The 25,129-nt window shown below is 37.7% G+C and overlaps 2 pseudogenes across 1 annotated transcript; one reads left to right on the top strand and one right to left on the bottom strand.

Moving 5' to 3' along the window:
• The first annotated feature begins 1,517 nt into the window (after nucleotides 1-1,517).
• LOC114318808 (cysteine synthase-like) lies at nucleotides 1,518-25,096 on the top strand (annotated as a pseudogene). The gene is made up of 12 exons (XR_014361395.1): nucleotides 1,518-1,580; nucleotides 5,571-5,631; nucleotides 5,733-5,842; nucleotides 5,965-6,022; nucleotides 6,407-6,670; nucleotides 6,774-6,788; nucleotides 11,649-11,774; nucleotides 11,915-11,966; nucleotides 15,305-15,384; nucleotides 24,364-24,423; nucleotides 24,589-24,687; nucleotides 24,876-25,096. The product of XR_014361395.1 is annotated as a cysteine synthase-like (transcript).
• LOC145820728 (uncharacterized) lies at nucleotides 16,067-16,875 on the bottom strand (annotated as a pseudogene).
• Nucleotides 25,097-25,129: the final 33 nt, after the last annotated feature.

The following is a 25,129-nucleotide window of genomic DNA, read 5'->3' as shown; positions in this document are numbered from 1 at the left end:
AATTTAATAACATATCAAACTCAATTAAAAATTATTTTCAAAACTCATAGCCAAATACACAACTCAAAATTCAAAACTAAACTATTTTAAAAACTATATTTAAAAAAAAATTCAAAAAAATTATTATTTTATTTTATTTTCTAAAATTATTTTTAGAATCAAGATTTGAATATAAAGTTGTATTTTGAGTTATAAGTTTTGAGTTGAGTTTTGAAAAGAGAAAATTTGTTTGGTTATGAGTTTTGAAAAAAGTTTTGAGTTGTATTTTGAGTTTTAAGTTGTATTTTGAATTTTTTTGGATTTATTTTTTTTAAATATTTAAAATTTTTCTTAATTTTATTTTTTTTAGGATAAATATTTATTTATTTATTTCAATGTGCACCGTATTTCATACATTTGTGAGTTGTATTTTTTTAAACATTTTAAATAATTTTTTTAAATATTGAAAAAATTAAAAAAAATTATTTTTTTATTTTAACTATTTTTTATTTTATTTTATTTTATGAATATATTTTTAAATATTTTAATTTTTTAGTTATGTGTTTAGCTACGATTTCAGTGTGAAGTTTTGAAAGTAGTGTGTAGTTATGAGTTATGCGTTTGGTTATGAGTTTTGAAAATAATTTTTAAATTGAGTTATGAGTTATGTGTTTAGTTACGATTTGAATGTGAAATTGTATGTTGAGTTTAAAATATTTAAAAAATTAAAATATTTACAAAATAAAATAAAATATTTAAAAAAATTATATATTTAAAATAAAAAATAAAATTTTATTAAACATTTTTAAATATTTTTAAAAAATAAATTCAAATTTTTTTTAAAATACAACTCAAAATTCAAAAACTCAAAATTTAAAATACAATTCAAAACTTTTTTCAAAATTGAAAATTGAAAATTGAAGAACTCTTTTCAAAATTTATAATTGAAAAACTTTCAAAATATTTTTCAAAACACTTTTTAAAATTTATAATCAAATAAATTTTTATTTTTCAAAATTCAACTCATAATTTTATATTTAAATTATAATTTCATTCTGTTTTTTATTTTACCTTTACCCTGCCGCTACTGCAAACATGCAGTTGTGGCTTTGAATACTACATTCTTTTTGTTCTTTAGCTTGTAAAAATGTATTTTTCTATATTTTCTCAGTGTTGTGCGTAAAAATTTAGAAAAAGATTTGTGGACAATTTAAACAGCAAAACCCACTAACTATTGTTATTGCCTCTTTGTTATCCAGGGCTTTGTTGTTGTGGAAACATACTTTAGGATGTATTTATGCGCTCCAAATCCCGCACTAGATGAAAGTAGATCAGTGCTTCACAGCTGAAATGGACAATCCAGGAACTGGGATATACAAAACAGAGCATCGTCGGAGCTCCCTGGCCAGGGTAGGCCGGAAAACCCTTCCGGCGTGGGAATGAGTGATCGGAGAAGATGAAGAACTCTCTCTAAGTATAGAGAGACAAGGAGAGAAAAAGTAATTAAGTTACAATGATCTCAGATGGAGTAAGTTCATGTATTGTTCGTGGTTGGCTGAGCGATGACATTTCCTGGGTGAGAGACCCACATATACAAAAAGGTGAATTTTCCGTTTCGGTTTTTCTTGCATTTTCTTTCTTGTTTATGTATATATCAATTTGTTGATCTCTTTGATTTTGCTTGGAAAAATCTGCATTGCGTGAAGAGTTGTGTTTGGTACTTGATAAGTTGTTTTGCACTCTGTTTGGCTGCTGAGAAAACAAAAAAAAAGGATATAAATGGGATAAATTGATTTTCAATTATAGTCCAGACTTCGAATCTGAGAAAATAGAACAGGTTGTGTGACTTAGTTGAGTTGCGTCGTGCATTGGAATTTGCTATGATTTATATCGTATTTTTCTGGGATCATTCAGTTTTGTGGGTTTTGGTTCATCCCTTTTAGATCTGTTAGAACTATTAATCTGCACAATTATTCTATATTATCTATATAATCATGTAAACCACACACAGAAGCTTTGTTATGATTTTTGTGTACTTAAATACTTCTAATGGCTATGATCCTCAGATCTTAACTACTTAAAATATTTGTCATAATTAATTTAAATTTTAGTGCTTATTCGCTTAAAACAATCATGACAGTTACTTAAATTTGAAACATTAAGGATTTACAATGTTTTAAAAGAAAAGAAAGGAATATTTATTTGATCAAAGATATTTTAGTTATACAAAAAATTGTGACAAAGCTTCAAAAAGGGAGTTTCTAGTTGCACACAATTCTTTGTGTGAGCTCACATCATTTTTGTTGTTGGGATTTTAAACAAAAATCAATTGTTCGGATACCAACTACTGAACAGAGTTTTTGTTTGGAAGTTGAAATCTGAAAGACAAAATGGTCTGAACTAAGAATTTTTGTGGCCTGCTAATAGAAACTCCCCCTTAAAAAGCTGTGTGCTTTATATAATTGTATAGATAATAGAATAGATAAGGATTAAATTATTTGAAACATATAGTCTATCATTCTAAACATGTCAATGTTTGCACTTTAGGTTTGAGACCAACTCAATATTCTTGAAATAAAGTCCAGTTTTTTTTTTTTTTTATATTTGGTCATGCGTTCTGTTGTAATTATTTCCTTCTTATCTGTGTAGTCTCGGTTTTTGTCTATTAATGCAATATTTTTTTCTGATGAATTATCTACTCTATATTTTTAGTCTTAGATTTGTTTACTATATAGTTTTGTCTCTTAGCTAGTCATTGAAAGTTCCTAGCCTATGTTGGTTACTAAGGAGATTCAAAAGAAAATAACATAATTTTTTGTTTATGTTTTGGTACCTGACAATTAAATACACACATTTGAACTAGATCAAGTATTCGGCTCGGTGTCTATAGCTAAGAAGCAGAGATACAGTGATTTAAAAAAAATAGAGACAAAAACACGGCAAGGACACTACAATAAAATAAAATTTTCATATATTTTTATTTGTTATGTAGGTTAATATTATATTCACGAACAATCAAAATTAATAAAAACTAACACTAATTCGATATTTTAAAAAATATATTACTTTTAAATTAACACTTATCATTATATATATATATTTATTTTATTTTTATGGATGATCTATTAAGTATTTAAATATAAGCAAAAAACAATAAGCATTCAACATCTAACATCCATCAAAAGCACTAAAGAAAAAAGGGAAGAAAACTAGTTGGAGTGTCCCCATAGTGTCCCTCGCGTGTCCCCTAAACACAAATTAATTAAATAAAGGGATATACCATGTGGTGTGTCCCATACATGTCCTCGATGTGTTCTTGTGTCCGACACCTCTACAACACTTGTTGTGAAGTGTTGTGTCGGTGCTTCGTAGGTCTATAGGCCAGAGGCTTTTCTTTTCTTGGTTTGCAAAGAAGGAAACATACTAAGTGTTGGTGTAATTACCACCAAAACAAAATATAGGGAGAAAAAAAAATAGAGCCAGAAAACTATCACCATGAGAAGACACTAAATTGAACTTGATTTGGTTAACTCAGCCTACATCCACGGATCTTCGTCTTTGCCCACTATATTAAACCATGTGTTTATACATCATTCACTATTACACAAAGTATATCCAAATAAATTGATTTATTCAAAGTGAATTGAGGCATGGTAATCTCGCTTCCTTTCAATCCCTCTATGGTTGGTAAAACCTTCATAGCCACCCGGTGTAGCAGACCTTGTCATATGGCTTGTCTAGATTTGGATCCTTTATGGAGATTTCTATCTCCATATTGTGTGGTGGTTTTCACCAAAGGGCACCACCTCACAAATGAGGTGATCTTCGTGGCTAGAGAGAGGAGCTACGTCCTCACAAGGAAGACATTTAGTGGAATGATGCCGTTTTCATTTAGAAGCTCACAAATGGAAGACCTCTGTAATAGCAGTGAGGTGGTCCTAGACCATTAGTGCAAAGAATTAATGCTTGGTAAAAGTAATGCCATTAATGGGACGACGGAAGTTAAAGCTACAAATGCAAGGATTTAAAAGCAATGGATGTCCAATATTGGATATGGTGATTGAAAGTCCCATGGATGTGAGACTTTGAGAAATTCTTTGACGTGCTGAAACTCTTGGGGCTCAGCATATTTGTGTCATCCCATTAGCATCCTCTCTTCAGCAAGATGCAAAAATTATCTTGACTAGGCTTCAATCAAAAGAATCCTTAAAGGATTGGCTTGAATATTTCAAGTTTCAAACATCAAGAGATTCACCAAGTGATGCATGTAATGTGCTATTAGTAGTGGCCTCATTTATTGCCACGGTCACGTTCTAAGCAGGTGTGAACCCGCCAACTAGTATCTTAGAAAGAAACAAATACCCAACCAAGTACTTCAAGTGATAGAACTTTGATTGGACTGCCAACGAGCTTTGGTCTTGCTGTTGCCTCTGCAATTTTAGGATCTCATGACATTTGCGATCACATGTTTTGAGTTGATTCCCACACACACACATTCCCATGCATAACCATAAAACATTGATCAGAGAAAATGGAAATGTGAGAGGAATGGTAAATCTGTGAAGAGCTTCTAGTGCATGAATCAAGCTAATATAGATTTAGATTTGAATATAGAGAGTGATATATATAGAGAGATGGAGAGATAAGAAGAAGAAGAAGAAGAAGAAGAAGAAGAAGAAGAGGGGGATTCTTTGGAGGGAGGGAGTGTGTGATTTGGGTGCACATTTGATTTCATTTGATAATTGAAAAAAAAAAAACATACACACACACACAGAAGTTTGCTATTTTGAGCTCCTGACCGAAAACACTTGTGGAATGTGGCTTCTATCCGCTGCAAGATCACCTCATTCATGAGGTGGTGCCCTTTGGTGAAAACTTCTATACGATCTGGAGAGAGAAATCTTTATAGAGGCTCTAAATCCAGCTTGTCAAACCTAGGATATAACATCTCGACTAGTAGTCGTGTTGGCTCAGACTATCTCTACACATTAGGTTGAGCCCAAAGCACCACCATGGAAACACCCTTACATGTCACATGAAATCTTTCTGTAAAAACACAATACAGAATCTAGAAATAAAAATAGAGCCATATGAGAGACTCCTGTTTTGATCACACACACGGCCTTTTCCTTTGGCTTTGCAATACAATGGGAAACTCCATTGATGACATTTATCTCAAAACACTACTTTACACCATGTATCCATTACACATCAGTCAACATTCATTTTCTTTTTCACTTGCTTCAGCACTTATTGAATTAAACACTATTATAACATTTCATATTTACTATTCATCTTTGACTATATAACACTGTTTCATTTATTGTTTTGTCAGTTACTTTTTGACTTAATTCCACAATGCTATTACTCATTCTAGTTGGCACTTACATATATTGAAGATACACAATTCAGATTACACAATTCATGGGTGAATACTTATCAAAGTGATGAATGTAGAAAATAATTTTAATAGTGAAATGAATAGTGCATATATTATGCACCAACACTAAGATTTCAAAATATTAGTTCTTCTCTGTAGTTCGTTGAACATTATTCTGATTTTTATTTTTGATCTCTTTTACTCTTTTAAGTGGTCTTAGTGATCTGACCAAAATGGCAGAGAAGTGTGCCATTGCAAAAGATATTACTGAAGTAAGCTGCGTTCATTCTGAATTTATTTATTTATTTATTTTGGAACCTAAGATTAAGGGATGCTGTTTATCATACTCATCTTGTTGTTTTGACATGTACAGTTGATAGGTAAAACACCATTGGTGTATCTCAACAATATCGCCGATGGTTGTGTTGCTCGTATTGCTGCCAAACTAGAGATGATGGAACCCTGCTCTAGCGTCAAAGACAGGTAGCTAGATATTTTTGTTCTTTTTTTTTAGTAATCTCAATCTCCATCGTAATTTTAGAATTATATGTATTATAGGACTTTGCTTATAGATTTTGATATGCTAAATCATGCCTGGCATTCAGGATTGGGTACAATATGATACAAGATGCAGAGGAGAAAGGCGTCATTAGGCCTGGTGAGGTTAGTCCAAATGTATCATCTTCTATCATATAGATATGTATTTGAATGTGATTTTATATTTTTGATCTCAAATGTTTTCTATGAAAATACAGGATTACTTTTCCTCTATTATGTATGTTCACTTCTTTCCATCTTAGTACCAATGTGGCTATCATTGCTATTTCACAAAACCATGGTTTCGAAAATGGGAACTTGGGAAGTTCATTTGATTAATCGCATATAGGAATGTGCCTTTATATGAACTGTATTAAGTTGCTACAGATGAAGGGAATTATTAATTTATTGCAAACATGCCTGTACACTATGCTTGTTCCTTCTATAATGTTTATGGGAGCTTGACAAACTTTCCTTTGTTATTGTCTGCCCAAATGATGATTGCTGAAGAGTGTCTTCATTGAGCCTACCAGTGGTAATACTAGTATTGGCTTGGCTTTTATGGCGGTAGCTAAGGGTTATAAACTAATCATTACCATGCCTGCTTCTATGAGTCTGGAAAGGAGAATTATTCTCTGAGCTTTTGGAGCTGAGTTGGTTCTTACAGATCCTGCTAGGGGCATGAAAGGGGCTGTTCAAAAGGCGGAAGAAATAAAGGAAAAGACCCCCAATTCCTACATTCTTCAGCAATTTGAGAACCCTGCCAACCCAAAGGTATTATGGCACCAGTACTTTTGAGTTTCTGTATTATCACTTATCAGCATATGTTGGTAGTTGATTGGATAGATTAATTATTTGATCGATATCATTTGTTTAGGTCCATTATGAGATTGTTAGAATAGGAAATAATATTGCATATATTTTATTCTTATTTGATTTTATTTTTCCTTGATTGGTGTAATGGGCTGGCCCATAATTTATGCCTGATGGCACTCCTGTAATTACGCTTTATTACCAATATAAAAGGGGGTGAGGTCTCACTCATTCCCCAACTCTTTCCCTTCTCTAAAATCTTCATGGTATTAAAGTCACCTCTACCCTAGCAACCCTAATCCAGCCATACCCAGCCATAACCTAATCCTTCCATACCCTCTCACACCGACAGTCAATACCAGTCCTACCCAGCCCTCTGAAACCCCTTGCCCAGGCCCTTGGCACTCCAGAACAATCCTCCTAGGCTCCCCGACAGCCTATTAGGGTTAGTCGGCAATCTTCTCTATTCAATGGTCAGAATTATTTAGCGTGGTCGCAGAGTTTGACTATTTTTTTGAAGAGCACAGGGAAGATGGGGTATGTTGACGGCAGAATACTGGCACCTAGCACTATGGACCCTAGTTATGATCAGTGGGAAATCACCAATTCTCTTATCATGGGTTGGTTGATCCACTCTATGGTCCTTGAGATTGGAGAGGGCTATTTGGCTATGGACACTGCAGAGGATATCCGGGAGGTTGTGGCTACCACGTACTCCCGCAAAGGGAACTTCTCATAAACTTTTGAGTTACGTTGCTCCATTGAAAGGTTGGTACAGGGTGAGATGACTGTTCTCCAGTATTTTACCTTCCTTAGCAATCGGTGGAAGCGACTTCATCATCTTCAGGATTATAAACCTGTCTACCCCATGGATTCTGCTGGTTACCGGAAGTTTGTAGAACAGGTGCGAGTCTTCAAGTTCTTAGAAGCCCTAAGTGTGGAGTATGATCCAGTTCGGAGTAGAGTACTTGGTATGGATATGCTTCATTCTCTCTAGGAAGCCTTTGCTTATGTGCAGAATGAGGAGAATCGCCGTTCCGCGATGCTTGCTTCTCCCACTACTGATCATTTTACCTTGGTTTTTGCAGCCCCCGGGATGAAGAGCGTATGACTTGTGGTTCTCATCCTTTCTCTGAGAAGGATACTCTTTTTTGTGACTACTGCTGTAGACCTTGACACACACGTGAGACTTGCTGGAAGCTGCATGAGACTCCATCCGATGGCTAAGGAGATCGTCTTGGTTCTCGAGGGGGTAGGTCGAGCCAGTCTAGAGGCCGAGGTACCAATGCTCGGGCACATCTTTCTAAAACGGTTGAGCACCATTTTCAGCTCCTGTTGTCTCACCGGCTGTTAATGTTTCTGGGTTGTCTGCCTCAGAGTTTGAGATTGCTTTTCGCCACTTGTTAGACCGTCGAGCCTCTACTACTGTCTTCGGTGCATCATCTTCTTCCTTTGCCAACTCACGTAATTTGGCTTCCTTTACAAGTGCATTGCTATCTCATAAGACCGTTCTTTGGATTATTGATTTGGGTGCTTCCGATCATATGTCTGGTTCCTCTAATTTGCTCTCAGAGTATACAGCCTCCTCAGGTCAGGAAAAAGTGTGTATTGCTAACAGTACTATTTCATCTGTGTCAGGGAAAGATTTAATTCATGCCACCTCTTCCCTTCCTTTATCCTCTGTATTCCATGTTCTCAATTTTAGTGTTAATCTTTTATTTTTGAGTCGTATTACTTGTGATTTGAATTGTAGCGTGACATTTTTTTCCTGATCATTGTCTTTTTTAGGACCTTATCACGAGAAAGAGGATTGGTAGTGGTAGAGAGGACTATGGTCTCAACATTCTGGATCAGACTGACAAGCTGGCTCATTCATCTATTTAGTTACCATCCACCAAGGAAGACCTTTGGGTGTGGTATCGTCGCTTAAGACATCCCTCATTTTTACTACTTAAGCATCTTTTTCTTCTGTTTTTGAGAAAAATAATGTGTCTGATTTTTAGTGAGTCATGTCAACGTGGAAAATAACACAGTTTCTTTTGTTCTTCTGCTCCTATTAATAATAGTTCAGTTCTATTTTCTTTGATTCATTCTGATGTATGGGGTCCCTCATATTTTGTGTCATTAAAGGGTAAAAAAATGGTTTGTTACTTTCATAGATGACTGTTCTAGGGCCACTTAGGCACATCTGATGAAAGACAAGAGTGAGGTGCTTTCTGTGTTTCAAAACTTTCATAGAATGATTTGCACTCAGTTTGGGGCGGTTGTAAAAATTCTATATTCTGATGATGTGGGGGAATATATTGACTCTGGTCTTACTAGTTATTTTGCTACTCATGGTATTATTCACCAAACTTCATGCACTAATACCCCTTAACAAAATGGTGTTGCAGAATGGAAAAATCGCTATCTCATTGATGTGGTCCGTTGTCTATCCATTGAAATGTGTGTCCCTTGCTCATATTGGGGGGAAAACGGTTCTCACTGTAGCTTATTTGATTAATTGTCTTTCCACTCAAGTCCTTCAAAAACAAATACCTCTTTAGGTTTTGTTTGGATCCACCTCTTCTGGGTTCTACATTCTCCCCTATGTCCTTTGGATTTGTTTATTTTGTCCGTAATCATTCACTCACGCGTGGTAAATCGGATCCTAGGTCTTTTAAGTGTGTTTTCCTGAGTTATTCTGCCACCCAAAAGGGTTATAAGTGTTATTATCATCCACCTTGCAAATGGTTTGTCTCCATGGATGTCACTTTCTTTGAGTCTCAGTCTTACTTTCAGACCTCCCCAGTGTCACAGTCATCCCTTCAAGGGAAGCCTTGGTGTGAAGAGATTCCTGTTCCACTACCACCAGTGGTTGAAAAGATAGAGGATGTTGAGCTAGCAATTGTTGTGGAAAAGAAAGTAGGAAAAGTTTATGCCAGGGGCAAAGATAGACAGAAAGTCACCTGGATGCAAGAGACTACTTTTAATCCTCTATTGCCAACTTCGGATGAGTGTCAAGGGTCATTTCCCTCTCCTGAGAGTCTAGGCAATTCTAATCCTAATGTTACTATTCCTGAGTTTTCAGATCTTGATGTTCCTATTGCTAATAGGAAGGGGGTTAGGTCATGTACTTAGCATCCTATTTCTAATCATGTCTCATATTCTAATCTGTCTCCCTCATATAAAGCCTTTCTTTTTAAGATTTTGTCTGTAAGTTTGCCTAACAATTTCTAGGATGCTCTCTCTATTCCTGAGTGGAAACATGCCATGATGGAGGAAATGAGAGCTCTTAGCAAGAATGGCACTTGGGAGTTAGTGGAGTTACCTAGTTGTGAAAATCCAATTGGTTGTAAGTGGGTGTATACTGTAAAACACAAAGCAGATGGTTCCATAGAATGGTACAAAGCAAGACTGGTTGCTAAGGCTTCACTCAGACTTATGGGGTAGATTATCAAAATACATTTGCACCAGTTGCTAAGATGAACTCTATGAAAATACTGCTCTCCTTTGCAGCAAATTTAGATTGGCCACTTCATCAGTTTGATGTGAAGAATGCCTTCCTTAATGGAGATTTAGAAGAAGTCTATATAGATATTTCTCCTAGGTTTGAAGATGCTAGGTCCAAGGGTAAAGTGTGCAGGCTCCGAAAGTCACTTTATAGACTAAAGCAATCTCTTAGGATTTGATTTGAAAGGTTTGCTCAAGCTATGTTGAAATATGGCTTCAAGCAGAGTTAGGCTGATCATACCTTATTTGTCAAACACTCATCACTTGGTAAGACTACAGCCTTAATTGTTTATGTTGATGATATTGTTCTGACAGGGGATGATGTTGAAGAAATTCTGAGGTTGAAGGAGTACCTTGCCAAGGAGTCTGAAATCAAGGACTTGGGCACTTTGAAGTAGTTTCTGGGTATTGAAGTAGCTAGGTTCAAGGATGGTATCTTCATATGCCAGAGGAAGTATGTACTTGACTTGCTAAAGGAGACTGGGATGCGTAGAAGTAGATCATGTGACACACCTCTAGAATCGGGTCAGAAGCTAAGTGAGGATCAAGGGGGAGAGCTAATGGACATGGGGAGATACCAGAGATTAGTAGGGAAGCTTATATACTTATCCCACTTGCGCCCAGACATTGCTATTGCAGTACGTATAATTAGCCAGTTTATGCATGCTCCTAAAACTACTTATTTAGAGGCAGTTATGAGGATTTTGAGATACCTGAAATCTTCTCCTGGAAAGGGTCTCTATTTCTCAAAACATGGTCATCTTAGTGTGGAGGCTTTTATTGATGCAGATTGGGTTGGATCAGTCACTGATAGACGATCAACTTTTGGGTATCTCACATTTGTTGGAGGTAACCTGGTCACTTGGCGTAGTAAGAAACAAAATGTGGTTACTAGATCTAGTGCCGAGGTAGAATTCAGGGCTATGGCTTAGGGTGTATGCGAGTTGTTATGGATTAGATTATTGTTGAGAGACTTGGGGATTCATCAAATCGATTCCATGAGGTTGTAGTGTGATAGCAAGGCGGCTATCAACATAGCTCATAATCTGGTTCAGCATAACAGAATCAAACATGTGGAGATTGATAGGCACTTCATCAAGGAAAAGCTCACTAGTGGCATCACATGCACTCCATTTGTGAAGATTGGTGATCAACTGGCGGGTGTTCTTACCAAAGGAATAGGGAATAAACCATTTCATGACATTCTCATCAAGCTGGGCATGAGAAATATCTTCGCACTAGCTTGAGAGGGAGGGAGTGTTAGAATAGGAAATAATATTGCATATATTTTATTCTTATTTGATTTTATTTTCCCTTGATTGATGTAATGAGCTGGCCCATAATTTATGCGTAATAGCACTCTTGTAATTATGCATTATTATCAATATAAAAGGGGATGAGGTCTCACTCATTCCCTAACTCTTTCTCTTCTCTAAAATCTTCAGAGACCACTGGACCAGAGATTTGGAAAGGCTCGGGTGGGAAAGTTGATGCCTCTGTTTCTGGGATAGGCACAAATGGTACAATTACAAGTGTTGGGAGGTACCTTAAAGAGCAAAACCCTGAGATTAAGGTTAATCTTTTTCATTCTCTTATTTTATTGGAAAAGTAAAGTTTATTGGAAAAGTAGAGTTTAATGAACTCCTCTCTCTCTCATCAATCTGTGTTCTTTTTCTTGTATTGCTGCTGGTGCCCTTCTTTATTCATATACAGCTATATGGTGTAGAACCAGTTGAAAACGCAGTTTTAAATGGAGGAAAACCTGGTGAGTTGTGATTTCCAACATGTCTCACCATTTTCTATCCTGGTTTGGTGTCAACAATATTCTTGTATTTCTGGTGCATTCTTTCTTCTTTTAGATATTTTGTTGGCTTTGACAAGTTGGAATATATGATTTGGAATGAACTTGTGTTTGGCAATCATCATTAGGCATGGTTATTACATGTGATTTTGGGAAACAGGCTAGGATTTTGGACATGATAATGTCTAACATCTGGGCACGTAGACACAACTGTGTATTTGGTTGTGGATTTACTATGATGAACTTATTTGTTTGTGACTTTGTTTCTGTACACAGAAGAATGATGGAAAACAAAGTTATTACTATGTAACAAGATTGACAAATTGATGAGGCAACGAAGACCTGGTGTACTCTGCTGCTCTGCTAGATAGGTGAACTGGTTCACCTAAGCAGTCTAATTGTTTCAGCAGAGCGTACTTGTCTGTTGGGGGCTTTTCCCCCGCTTCTATTGCGGGGGATTTGGGTGATTAAACTGTTGTCAGAAGTAGTCCTATGATATGCTATGGAATATGTCAACGCAAACATTAGTAATGTTGAATAATGTTTAAAGCTTCATCATAATATACATTTTAAATTAAAAGCATTCACCTAATTAGGTGTGAACCTTAAACTTCGACATTTGACCGACTCAAATTTGAAGAATTAGAATAATCAGATGTACAACTTACAATGTAATATCAAGGGAACGAACTTGGAAGTACATTTATAATCAGATGTACAATTATCAAGGGAACGAACTTGGAAGTGCAACTTACAATGTAATATATATATATATATATATTTTTTTTTTTCTTTTTGCTTAAAATGATTTATCGTTGTTTATATGTTTTGAGGTTTTTTCATTGGCTAGTGTAGGTCGGCTCCCATAGATCAAGGGCTTACCAATTATTGATTGACCAAACTTTCATGATTCTTCTGTGATGATCATAATAAATTGACCAATTAATTGAAAAAAAAGAGTGAATAGATATCAAACTACTTCAAATGGCTTGTCTTACAAACAAATGCCATTTTTCATTACTTGAGAGAGTGATAAGCAGTGGTTGTTTTGTGTATGAATTTTGTTCGTGCTTCTATATATAACGAAGACTTTCAATACTTGTGTTGAGGATCATTACTGCTTCAAAAATAAAGTTATCCTTTTTTAAAGTTCAAGTTGCCTAATGATTCGCTTTGTGTGGCAGATGACAAAGCATGCTTGGTGTAGCTTGTTCAGTACTGATAGTAACCTTGTGACAAAATCTTTAGGCTCTCTTGTTAAATACTAAACTTATGACACGTTCCTTAGGCTTGACCTAGTTTCAGATTGTCTGTTGCATCTCAACATGTCTAAAATGTATCTAATGACCAGTGATGTCAATGATATGTAAACTATAAAATGTTTGTCTGTTATTTTCTAGCACGATAAGATTTTCACAATTTTCTTTTTCTAAATGTTTAATAGCACTTTTGATGTATCAAGCTTTATTGGCTTTTTTCATTAGCAAACTCTAATAAATTTTCTTGCGAAAATTTCTCTCTCTCTCTCTCTCTCTCTCTCTCTCTCTCTCTCTCTCTCTCTCTCACACACACACACACACACACACACACACACACAGATACTCCTGCCGTGAAGGGGAGGCTTTAGTGCTCATCTTTGAATGTAGAAAAGGGACTAATTTTCTATTTTTAATATTGTTGGGAATGTTTTGTATGTTAGACTTGTATCAAAACCATCAATCAACATGCTTTGTAACTAGCCATTGGTCGATGTCATGTGAATATCCTATGACCATTTTTTATACAAAAAATTGTGTGCCGAGTGTCACGAATGACCTGGTATGAATATTTTTCTTTAACATGTTCTGTAAAAGATTGAATTTTCTCATTTGTTGGATAAAAGCAAAGATTGGCTGCTAATCATTCTAGTCTTCTAATGTTGATTTTCTTGTATGTAAGTGTAGTGCTTTATCAAAAGGCTGGGGCTGGATCTATTCCTAGTCCACCCCTCCGTACACCTTGGATTAATCAAGCAGCACATCTTTCCTTGGGCAAACTTCACTTTATCCTCCCTGTGGTTTGGGCTATGTACTGTTTCCCCCTAACATTTGGAAATGACGACATAACTACCTTGTCGTTTGTAGATTGAATTGCACCATTAGGCCAGTTAACGATTTAATGAAAAATACTAAAATATCTCTATATTTTCGTCATTTGTTTGGAAGGCAAAGTGCACTTTAACCCCCTATGCTCTATTTCATATGCGGTTTACTCCCTTAACATTTGAAAATGACCGCATAACCCCCTTGTGGTTTATGGACTGAAGTGCACCATTAGGCCCGTTGATGATTTAATGAAAAAGACTAAAATACTCCTATATTTTCGTCATTTGTTTAGAAGGCAAAGTGCACTTTAACCCCTATGCTTTATTCTATGTGTGATTTATGCCCTTGAAATTTGAAAATGAGCATATAATCCCTTTATGTCTGCCAAGTTGGATGGAATGTTTAACAGTACACTTTAGTTCACAAACCACGTGTGGGTTATGTAATTATTTCCAAATGTTGGGGGGGTAAACTGCACATGGCCCAAACCACGGGGTAAAGTGAAGTTTGCCCTTTCCTTTATATTGCTCTCTACATGCTACACCTGCATGTTTTTAAACACAAGTTCTTAAGAATTGTGCTTGCAACAATGAAACAAACAATGCCTAAAAGAGTTTCGGCTATGAGAATATTTATGCCAAAAGCAGCACAGTCAGAGATTTTAGAGAATTTGCTTCCTTATTATGGTTTATATTTGGATGGATTTAATGTACAATATGTGATGTCATTTTGCCAATATACTGTTTGTGGTTGTTAACAGGGACTAAGAAAACCTTAAACATGGGTTTTCTTGCATGCAATTTGATATGCATTGTTGAAAATTCAATGTGGATATTACTGTCTCGTATTCTTGTGCCTGGTTATGAGTTTGGAAATATTGTTGAGTAAAATTTTACAGCATGAAAAAGAAAATCCATACTTCGTTGATGACATCAAATTCACTGTTGATATATCCATATTCACTTTAATAATTTGAGCTGCAATTTTATTTTATTTTTTATTTTTTGTTGACATCAACATTTGAAACCATGTATGAGAAAATCTAACCAACTTATTGCATGTGCATTAGCCATTTATCTACTTTTCTGGTGGCCATCATGGCATTACCTAATACTTGGAATTTCTATAATTGCAAATTTTTGTTAATCTTTTAGCTTTCAAGAAGAGCAATATCTTTTTTTATTTGAACTTGACATATTACATGTTGTAATGTTTTAGGCCCTCATAAAATTCAAGGAATTGGTGCTGGTTTCATCCCTGGGGTAATGGATGTCGCTTTAGTTGATGAAGTTGTTCAAGTAAGCCTCAAAATCTTTCTAACAAGGCAGTCTCATTCATTCAGTAAACATGTGGATGAATCTAATCATGCATCACGCTTTGTGTATCATGAAGAAAAGTAAAGCAAAAAAATAAAGAAAGAAATGATAAAGATGAAGAGAATTGATTGGTGGTTATGTGCTTCATTTTATCTGCAGCTTGGCATTTATATAGTCCTCAAAGTGTATAAACCATCACAAATCAGGTTGTCAGGGTAATCCTGTGAGAATATTGCCTATATTCGGTTTCTCCTTGTTAGAATTTACCATCACCTACCACCAATTTACCATCACCTACCACCACCTACTCCTCACCTACTACACTCACCCTCTCCTATATAATGAGCCACTCACCATTTGTAATATACAACAATCAACATATATCAATCAATAATACATCTATTTTTTATATGGTATCAGAGCAAGGTTGAGAAGCTAGTAATTCTGCTTCACCGGCGGGCGGCAGCCTCGCCTTGGCCGCCCGCCGGACCTCTACACATACCTTCACTCCGCTGCCCCAAAATACGTATCATTATCGAGCTTCCACCGTTTCAGCTTTCTCGTCCATACTCTCTCCCAATCTTCTCCAACAACACCTAACAGAATTGATTACCGGAAGCAGTGTAGTTAGAAAAAAAAAAAAAAAAAAAAAAAAAAAAAAAAAGGTCAATTAGGGGTTAGACAACCTCAAATCCGACGACTACGCTGACTTGGACGAATCCAAATCCACGGTTCCTGGATTCTGACTCAGTTTACAGATCCCAACAATCGCCGCGGACGCGTTGTAGCCGGAGCTCAAGTCTTCTTGATGCAATCTCTTCAGCTATTCTACGATCCCGGCAGTTCTCGAACTGGCCGGTTCAAGCTGAACACCAGCGGTTTGGTTGGATCGGTTCGCTTCATCTCTTAGGCGTTTCAAAGGCCTCAATGAGTGACCAAAACCGGCCTCTCTACCTCTCGCTGACAAAATCGCCGCCGAACTGGTATTCCGGTGACAAGATGAACAGCCGTGATCATCATTGGAGAGTAGATCTGCGGCATTAACGCGCAATCGCTTCAACGAAACTGCTCCATCGCTGTTACAGAACCTGCTCGAGGAGTCCTCGCTGCTCGACGAACTCGAAGGCGGAGGAGGTGGCGTCGATGACCAAGGCACCACCTGATTATCTCTCTGGTCTCTTTCTCTCCACTAGACCCACTTTCATCATATCATATCCATGATTCACCTTATTTTAAAACCAAACCTCTCTCTACACAGACAAAAGCAGAACCCACCATTCATCCATCACTTTTGTCCCCTCATCCACTTGTATATTATTTTATTATACATATCTTTTATTATTTTAATATTTTAAAATATATTAATGTCATATCTCCACCCAATCACTGAGTCATACTTTCGTAGGCACTCCTCCTCATTCCACCAATAATATATATATTTAAAAAAAAAAAAAAAAAACAAACCAATCCCATTGCAGGTTTTCCCCAAAACCGTGGGCCAAGAAACTCACGTGCAACAATCTTTTGTTTTTCCTCACTCTCTCGTTTTGATTTCACATATCTTCTTATTATTTCTTTCTTTTTCATTTTTTTTCCCCTTATTATTTTTACCAAAAAAAAGAGAAAGAAGACGAACTGCACACCAAACTCATTTTATTCATGTCGGGACTCACCCCGATCACCATTTTACACCACAAAAAAAACAAAAAAAAACAAAAAAAAAAAACAAAAAAAAAAAACAAAAAACCAAACCCAACACATATCGACACAGTGGGAGTTTTCTTCTCTACTCCGTCGCCGGTCTTTTCTTCTTGCCTCTGTCCTGAGTGGCCCTTGACGGTGTTGCCTCCGTGGTTCCTAGACCACCAAGCAAGTTGCCTCCACCCTGCTCCTCCACTACAGCATATGGCGGCCCTCCAAATCGGAACATCACGGTGGCCTTCCGCTTCAACTCCCTGTTTTCCGCCTTTAGCACACTTATCTCTGCTCGCGCATCCTTATACATGCGTTGGAGCAGAGCCAGCTGGGAGTTTAACTGCTGCACCTCATTTGCCCTACTCTGCAGCCGGTTCGACAAGTTTGTCACCGCAGTCATGGTTTCCACGCATGACTTCAGAGTATACTGATTGGCCTCAATATCAGTTTGCACCGCCATTTTTTGCTCCACCGACCGCATCGGAAAGTTCAACGGAGTAAACACAGAGGTGTTTGGTTGAGGTTCACTGGCCACCGCACCAGTTATTTCTCTTGTGGACTCGTTAAGGTCTGGAAAGAGAGTGAGCAGACCACGGGAAGATGAAGCCATTTTCTGGGCAACAGAGTGTTACAGAATATCTCTCGCAACAGAGTGTTACAGACTCTCTCAGGAATCTCTCTCAGAAAACGAAGAGTTTTTCAGAGTGTTACAGAATATCTCTCGCAACAGAGTGTCTCTCTCAGGAATCTTTCTCAGAAAACGAAGCGTTTTTCAGAGTTTTTCTAGCAGGTTTTTTTGTCTCTGCTTCCAAGCCTCAGCCTCAGTTTATAAAGATCCTGACGAAGAGGCAGACACACGCATCATGCGCCTCTCGGTGCTCGCCGACAACTTGGGCGCGCCTTTTGATGGCACGTTTTTTGATGGCACGCCTTTTGATGGAACGCCTTTTTATGAATTGGGCACACCTTTTGAGGGTGCGACTTTTTAAGGGTCCGACAAGACTCTGTAAACTGTCCCGACATTGATTCCGGTTAGCTCCTTTATGGGTCCGACAAGACTCTGTAAACTGTCCCGACATAGATTCCGGTTAGTTTCTACATGGGTACAACAAGACTCTGTAAACTGTCCCGACATTGATTCCGGTTAGCTCTTTTATGGGTCCGACAAGACTCTGTAAACTGTCCCGACATTGATTCCGGTTAGTTTTTACAAGGGTCCAGCAAGACTCCGTAAACTGTCACAACATTGTCTGCTACAACGGTCCGACATGACCCCATAAACTGTTTTCTACAACGGTCCGACATGACCCCATAAACTGTCTTCTACATCGGTCAGACACCACCATACAGTGTCCTCTACAACGTTATGACACCCCCATACAGTGTCCTCTACCACGTTATGACACCACCATCCAGTGTCTTCACCAATGGTCTGACACGACCATACAGTGTCACCTATCCTTTTTTATTTTTATGTATTTTCTTGTTTTGTTCCTCTCTTCAAACTCAAGTTGGTTAGTTTCTATCCTCCTTGAGTTTGCGGGGGGCTGTTAGAATTTACCATCACCTACCACCAATTTACCATCACCTACCACCACCTACTCCTCACCTACTACACTCACCCTCTCCTATATAATGAGCCACTCACCATTTGTAATATACAACAATCAACATATATCAATCAATAATACATCTATTTTTTATACTCCTTTTTCCTTTTAGGCTTAGGAATTAGAGTTCTATATAAGTTCTATATAAGTGATGTATTCTTTTAGGCTTAGGAATTAGAGTTCTATATAAGTGATGTATTCTTTGTTTTATTGATTCAGTCTAATATACAATTTCATTCAGAAAACTTACATGGTATCAGAGCCTGGTTCGAAACCCTAGTAGCCATTGTTGAAGCTTTTCTATTTCGTTGAACTCTCTGGTTCAACCTTGTGAATACGTGCGACTCATGTTATTTGAGATTGGGTTCGGTTCATCTGGTCTTGGTTCGAGTCGACCCATTTGGTTCGTCTGGTCTCTGTTCAAGTCGATCGTGGTTGATCTCCCCTCTTACCAGACTTGCGATCACGGTTTGCTCTTGTTCCTCTCAATCGATTGACTCCATCAAGTTCAGTCTCTCATGATTTGGCTTCGCAAGGTGGTTCTCTCTGTCGCGAAGGTCTCTCTCTCTTTCTCTCACGACCTTTGTCTGACTCTGGCTTCTTCTTCTTGACCTCTCTCTTTGCTACTGGTTTTGGGTATTTACACTTGAAGCCCTAATTTGTTTTATTTATACTTTGACCCATAACATTCTATAAACTTTGTTTTATTACAATGTCAGACACTAAAATCCAAGCCATCAAATGCAAACTCACCGGTGGCAATTATGCCTATCGGGTCAGTATTATGAAGAATTTTCTTCTCAGTCAGAAAAAATAGGGCTATGTTTCTGGTTCTGTTCCTCGTCTATCGGACCCGAAGGCAAAAGGATATCTGACTTTTTGTGATACTTGCGCCCAAGTTCTGACTTGGTTTCATAATTCTGTGGATGACCGTATTGGAATGATGTTTTCTAAGTACAGTACTGCCGAGGAGGGTGGGATAATTTACTAGGTGTTTATCAGCAATCCAACTTTGCCAAGCGGTATGAGTTGGAAACAGCTATGCAGAGTGCTCGTTAGCGAGATCAGACTATTTAGGACTTTTATATTGAGATGACAGGTCTTTGGGGTCAGTTAGCTCTAATAGAACCACTTAGTCTCAAGATACTAGACGCATATATTGAGTTTCGGGAGCAGGGTCATTTAGTGCAGTTCTTAACGGCTCTCTTCCCTTAGTATGAGGCTATTCGAGGTGACATCCTTCACCGGTCTCTTCTTCCCTCTATGGATGCTATTGTTCGTGGGTTCCTCTCCGAAGAAACCCATCTTAAGACGACCAATCAGACTCTGCTTCCCTCTGTCTTCTTGGCTCCTACTAAGCCTCCTTTATTATTGACTCCACCACCTCATTCGCTTCAGGCCACTGCGAAACCCAAGAAAGGATCATTAGGTCCAGATGAGTGTGCTTTCTGTCATCAGAGGGGTCATTGGAAGAACAACTATCATAAGAAGGGACGTCAACCTGCTCCGTCTTCTCAGAAACAGTTCCGCGGTCCTACTCCTGGTCCTTTCTGACCTTCTACCGCTTATACTACATCTGCTCCGGCTCCCGATCTTGACTTGGCTTCCTTGAGTGCTCAGATTGCATAACTTCAGTATATCCTGTCCACCTCTTAGCCATACCCATTTGCCTCCGCTCTTACCTCTCTTCATTTAGGTTTGCTTGGATCCTCTTCAGGTATCCCTTCTTTTGTCTGGCTTTTTGATTCTGGTACCTCTCATCATATGACTCCTCACATTTCCTTACTTCAAAACTGTATTCCCCCATCCATTCCTATTACTATTAATACTGCTAATGGGTTTGGTATGTCTATTCTGTCTATTGGGTCTGTCTTACCCTCTGCCACGTCTACTGTTACTATTCCTTTTGTTCTTTATGTCCCTCAACTATCTGTTAGTTTATTATCTATCAGTCAATTTGATGCTTCTGGTTTTGATGTTATCTTTTCCTCTTCTGTCTGTTGTGTGCAGGATCGGGTGTCCAAGAAGCAAATTGGGACTGGCCGTAGAGTTGGAGATCTTTATGTGGTGGAGCTTGCATCTCCCTTCATCCGCCTTTCCAGCTGCACTTTGTTCGTTTTAGTTAGATTATCAGTTGAGTCAGTTTCACTTATGGCATTTTCGCCTCGGTTATTTATTTGTTGATCGCTTACGGTCTTTAGCTCAGTCAGGGTTATTGGGTAAAGTTTCTCCTAGTCAAATTGATGAATATCGGGGGTGTACACTTGCCAAAACGTCAGCTTTACCATTTAATAAAAGTACGTCTATTTCTGTTTCTTCATTTTCTCTTGTGCATACTGATGTCTGGGGACCTTCTCTAGTTCTTACTAAAGGGGGTTCTGCATACTATGTGTCTTTTGTTGATGATTACACCCACTATATTTAGGTTTATCTTATGACTCATAAATTTGATTTCTACCAAATATATTGTAACTTTCAGTCTATGATCACTACATAATTTGGGTCTACCATTAAATTGTTACGGTCTGACTTAGGTGGGGAGTATTTTAAAACCGAGTTCTGTGAGTATCTGGCTAATTTAGGTACTATTCACCAAACTTCCTGTACTGACACACCTGCCCAAAATAGTCGTGTTGAGTGTAAATACCGTCATCTCCTTGAGACAGTTAGATCTCTCCTTTCCACCTCTGTTCCGGCTCCCTTTTGGGGGGAGGCCGTTCTTACAGCTGCTTTTCTTCTCAATCGTATGCCTACCCCTTACTCTTTGGTCGTTCTCCTTATGAGGCTCTATTTTCCCAACTCCCCAATTACTCTCCATCGTGTTTTTGGGTTTGCATGTTTTGTCCTTCTTCCGGAAAGATAGGACAAAACTTAGTGCCCGGTGTGTCTTTTTGGGATACAGTCTTACTCAGAAAAGCTATCGCTATTACGATCCTGTTTCCCGCCACCTTTATGTCTCTCCCTATGTTGCCTTCCTAGAGTGTCTAGCTTACTTTCAGCTTCCTCCTCTCATTGTTCCGGTTTCTAAAGAAGATTTGGTTCACATTGATCCATTTCCTTCTGAGGTCCCCCTTGATGAGTACATCTTTATTGTTCCTCATGAACTTGTTCCTTCTTCTCTTCCTACTACACCTTCTGTTGAGTCCCTCTCCACTGTACCCCGTGAGTCTGTTCCATCCTCTTCACCTCCTCTCTCGCTTACTCAATTCTCCTCTTCTGTTGTTAGTCTATTCTTGTTGCAAGGCTCTCTTTCCACCAGTTGTCTCTGCCTTTGCTACTGATTCTCCTACTTCTGACGACCCTAATTTGGCTAATCATAAGTATCCCCTTCGCGTCTGTAAACAGGTAGTCAAACTTGGTTTTGCTAAAACCTATTTTTCTCCTTCATATTGTACGTTTTTTTTTTTCTACTATTCACTCTTTTTCAGAACCTCAGTCTTACAAGGAGGTGTATTAGGATCTTAATTGGATTCAAGCTATGAAGGATGAGTTTCCTGTATTATAAAAGACTAGTACTTGGGAATTGGTTCCTCTGCTTGTTGGCAAGAATCTGATTGGTTGTAAATGGGTCTATAAAGTCGAGACTCATTATGATGGTTCTCTTGAGCGCTATAAAGCTCGCCTAGTTGCCAAAAGTTTCTCACAAGAATATGGTATTGATTATGAGGAGACTTTTGCTCCTGTTGCCAAGATGACTATTGTCCGTGCTTTGATCTCTGTTGCTGCTGTTCGTCATTGGCCTTTTTATCAGATGAATATTAAGAATGTTTTTCTTAATGGCCATCTCACTGAGGAGGTTTACATGCGTCCTCCCCCTGGCCTTCACCATTCCTCAGGTCAGGTTTGTTGTCTTTTGCGTGCTCTGTATGGTTTGAAGCAATCTCCTCGTGCTTGGTATGATCGCTTTCAGACTGCTGTTACTAAGCTTGGGTTTCATCCTTGTGCCCATGACGTTGCATTGTTTTTCTTCCACACCTCTGCTGGTTTTGTTGCCTTATTATTATATGTGGATCATATGATCACCACTGGCTCAGACTCTTCTGCTATCTCTGAGGTCAAGCAGCAAGCAGCATCTCTTCCGCACTTTCGAAATGAAGGATCTGGGACTATTGTGATATTTTCTTGGTATTGAGATGGCTTCTTCTCCCAAGGGCTACTTTCTGTCCTAGGCCAAGTATGCCAACGCAGTTATTCATCGTGCCGGTCTTACTGACACTAAGCTTTCTGAAACCCCCATTGAGCTTAATGCGAAGCTCAACACTACTGATGGTGTTCCTCTGGACGATCCTACGTTATATCGTGAGTTTGTGGGTTGTTTAGTTTATCTGATAGTTACTTGCCCTGATCTTGCTTATGTTGTCCATGTGATTAGTCAATTTGTTTCTGCTCCTCGTTCTACACATTGGGCTGCTTTGATTCGGATTCTTCGCTATCTTCACAGTACTATCTTTCAGGGTTTGCTATTATCAACTACTTCTTCCTTAGACTTGGTGGCCTATGCTGATGTTGATTGGGTTGGTGATGTTAATGATCGCAAATCCACTTCTGGTTTCTGTATGTTTCTTGGCGATTCCCTGATTTCTTGGAAAAGTAAGAAACAAACTGTTGTTGCCCGTTCTACTCCCGAAGCTGAGTATCGTGCTATGGCTCATTCTACTGTTGAAATTGTCTAACTTCGTAGTCTTTTATCTGATTTGGTCATCCCTCAGTCTTCTCCGACCTCTCTCTATTGTGACAACCGCAATGCTATTCAAATTGCTCATAAGACTCTCTTCCATGAACGGACAAAGCACATTGAGATTAATTGTCACTTCGTTCGTTAGCATCTGCAGTCTGACTTTATCTCACTTCATTTTGTCTCTTCGACTTTGCAACTTGCTGACTTTCACCAAGACTCACATCACTGCTCGGTTTCTGTTTCTTCTTGACAAACTCTCAGTGTTTTCCGCTAACACACCTTGAGTTTGAGTGAGGGTGTAAGAATATTCCCTATATTCGGTTTCTCCTTTTTCCTTTTAGGCTTAGGAATTAGAGTTCTATATGAGTTCTATATAAGTGATGTATACTTTCAGGCTTAGGAATTAGAGTTCTATGTAAGTGATGTATTCTTTGTTTTATTGATTCAGTCTAATATATAGTTTCATTCAAAAAACTTACAAACCCTGTTAAAGTTCAGCTGGCATAGGGAATAAATAGCCTAAAACAAGTAGTAGGATTCTTGAAATAGGTTTATTCATCAAAAAAAAAAAAGATTCTTGAAATTGGCTAAGCGAAATACTCCTGGTTTGTTCAGTCAAAGTGCATGGAACAAAGGTGAATTCATAACTTATCCCGTGTATGTCAGGATTTCTTGTGACCGTTGACTAGGGTGAGTGAGAAGTCCAAGACCTGTTATCAAATAAAACAGTTTACATTGTACATTAGAACATATTAAAAAAAAAAAAATTTCTACCTTTTGACATGTGCTATGATTTGCTAAAGTAGTTATTTTTCCAGTGCAATAGTGATAATAACACATGTTTTAATGGAGCATGTTTACTTGTATAAGAAAGCTTATGTAATTGTTATTACTCTTCCATCATTTATTGCTGCTTTTCATATTCAAAGGCCAATCTCTGATAATTATTGCTGAGTTATTAATGTTTGAACTTTGCAGATATCAAGTGAGGAAGCTATTGAAACTGCCTAGCTTCTTGCATTGAAAGAAGGTTTGCTGGTAAGAACATAATTTTTCATATTATTCAACTGTGGGTCTTACAGGCATTTTTATATCGCTTTCCTCTGTAAAAATTACTAAACTCTTAAGTTCATGTCTTAGGTTTTTTTTTTTAATATTTTTAGTTCACAAGTTTGATGGTGCTTATGGTAACATGTATTGTAGGTAGGAATATCATCTGATGCTGCTGCGGCTGCGGCTGGGGCTGCGGCTGCTGCAATTAAGATAGCTAAGAGGCCAGAAAATGCTGGAAAACTCTTTGTTGTAAGTTTGATTTTCTGCATTCAAGTTCAGCTTTGCTATTTTGTTCCGTCATTTGTGTATATTTTGTTCTCAATTGGGAAAATTTTAATGTACTAGAAGATATTGCATAGTAATTTGGCTGAACACAACATTGGACAAATCTCAGAATTTTAACCACCTACAAATATTCTATTGTTTGTTTTTGACAGGTGGTGTTCCCCAGCTTTGGAGAGCGTTATCTGTCATCTGTGCTGTTTGACTCCTTGAAGCGTGAGTCAGAGAATATGACTTTTGAGCCCTGAGATTTTTCCTAGCTTCAGAAAGGTGATAATATGTCAAGTTTGTAAGGTTGCAATGCAGTTTTGATCTGGGCGCTTTTGCTTTGGTTCTTCATGCTTTTTAAATAAATCTTGTGAATATTACTAGTTTAGCTGATGTTTGTGTCTGCAAGAGGGCATGTTGG

The sequence above is a fragment of the Camellia sinensis genome, chromosome 2 (assembly GCF_055761805.1).
Source record: "Camellia sinensis isolate YWXY chromosome 2, ASM5576180v1, whole genome shotgun sequence".
Taxonomy (NCBI): domain Eukaryota; kingdom Viridiplantae; phylum Streptophyta; class Magnoliopsida; order Ericales; family Theaceae; genus Camellia; species Camellia sinensis.
This window is presented reverse-complemented; position numbering and strand designations above follow the sequence as displayed.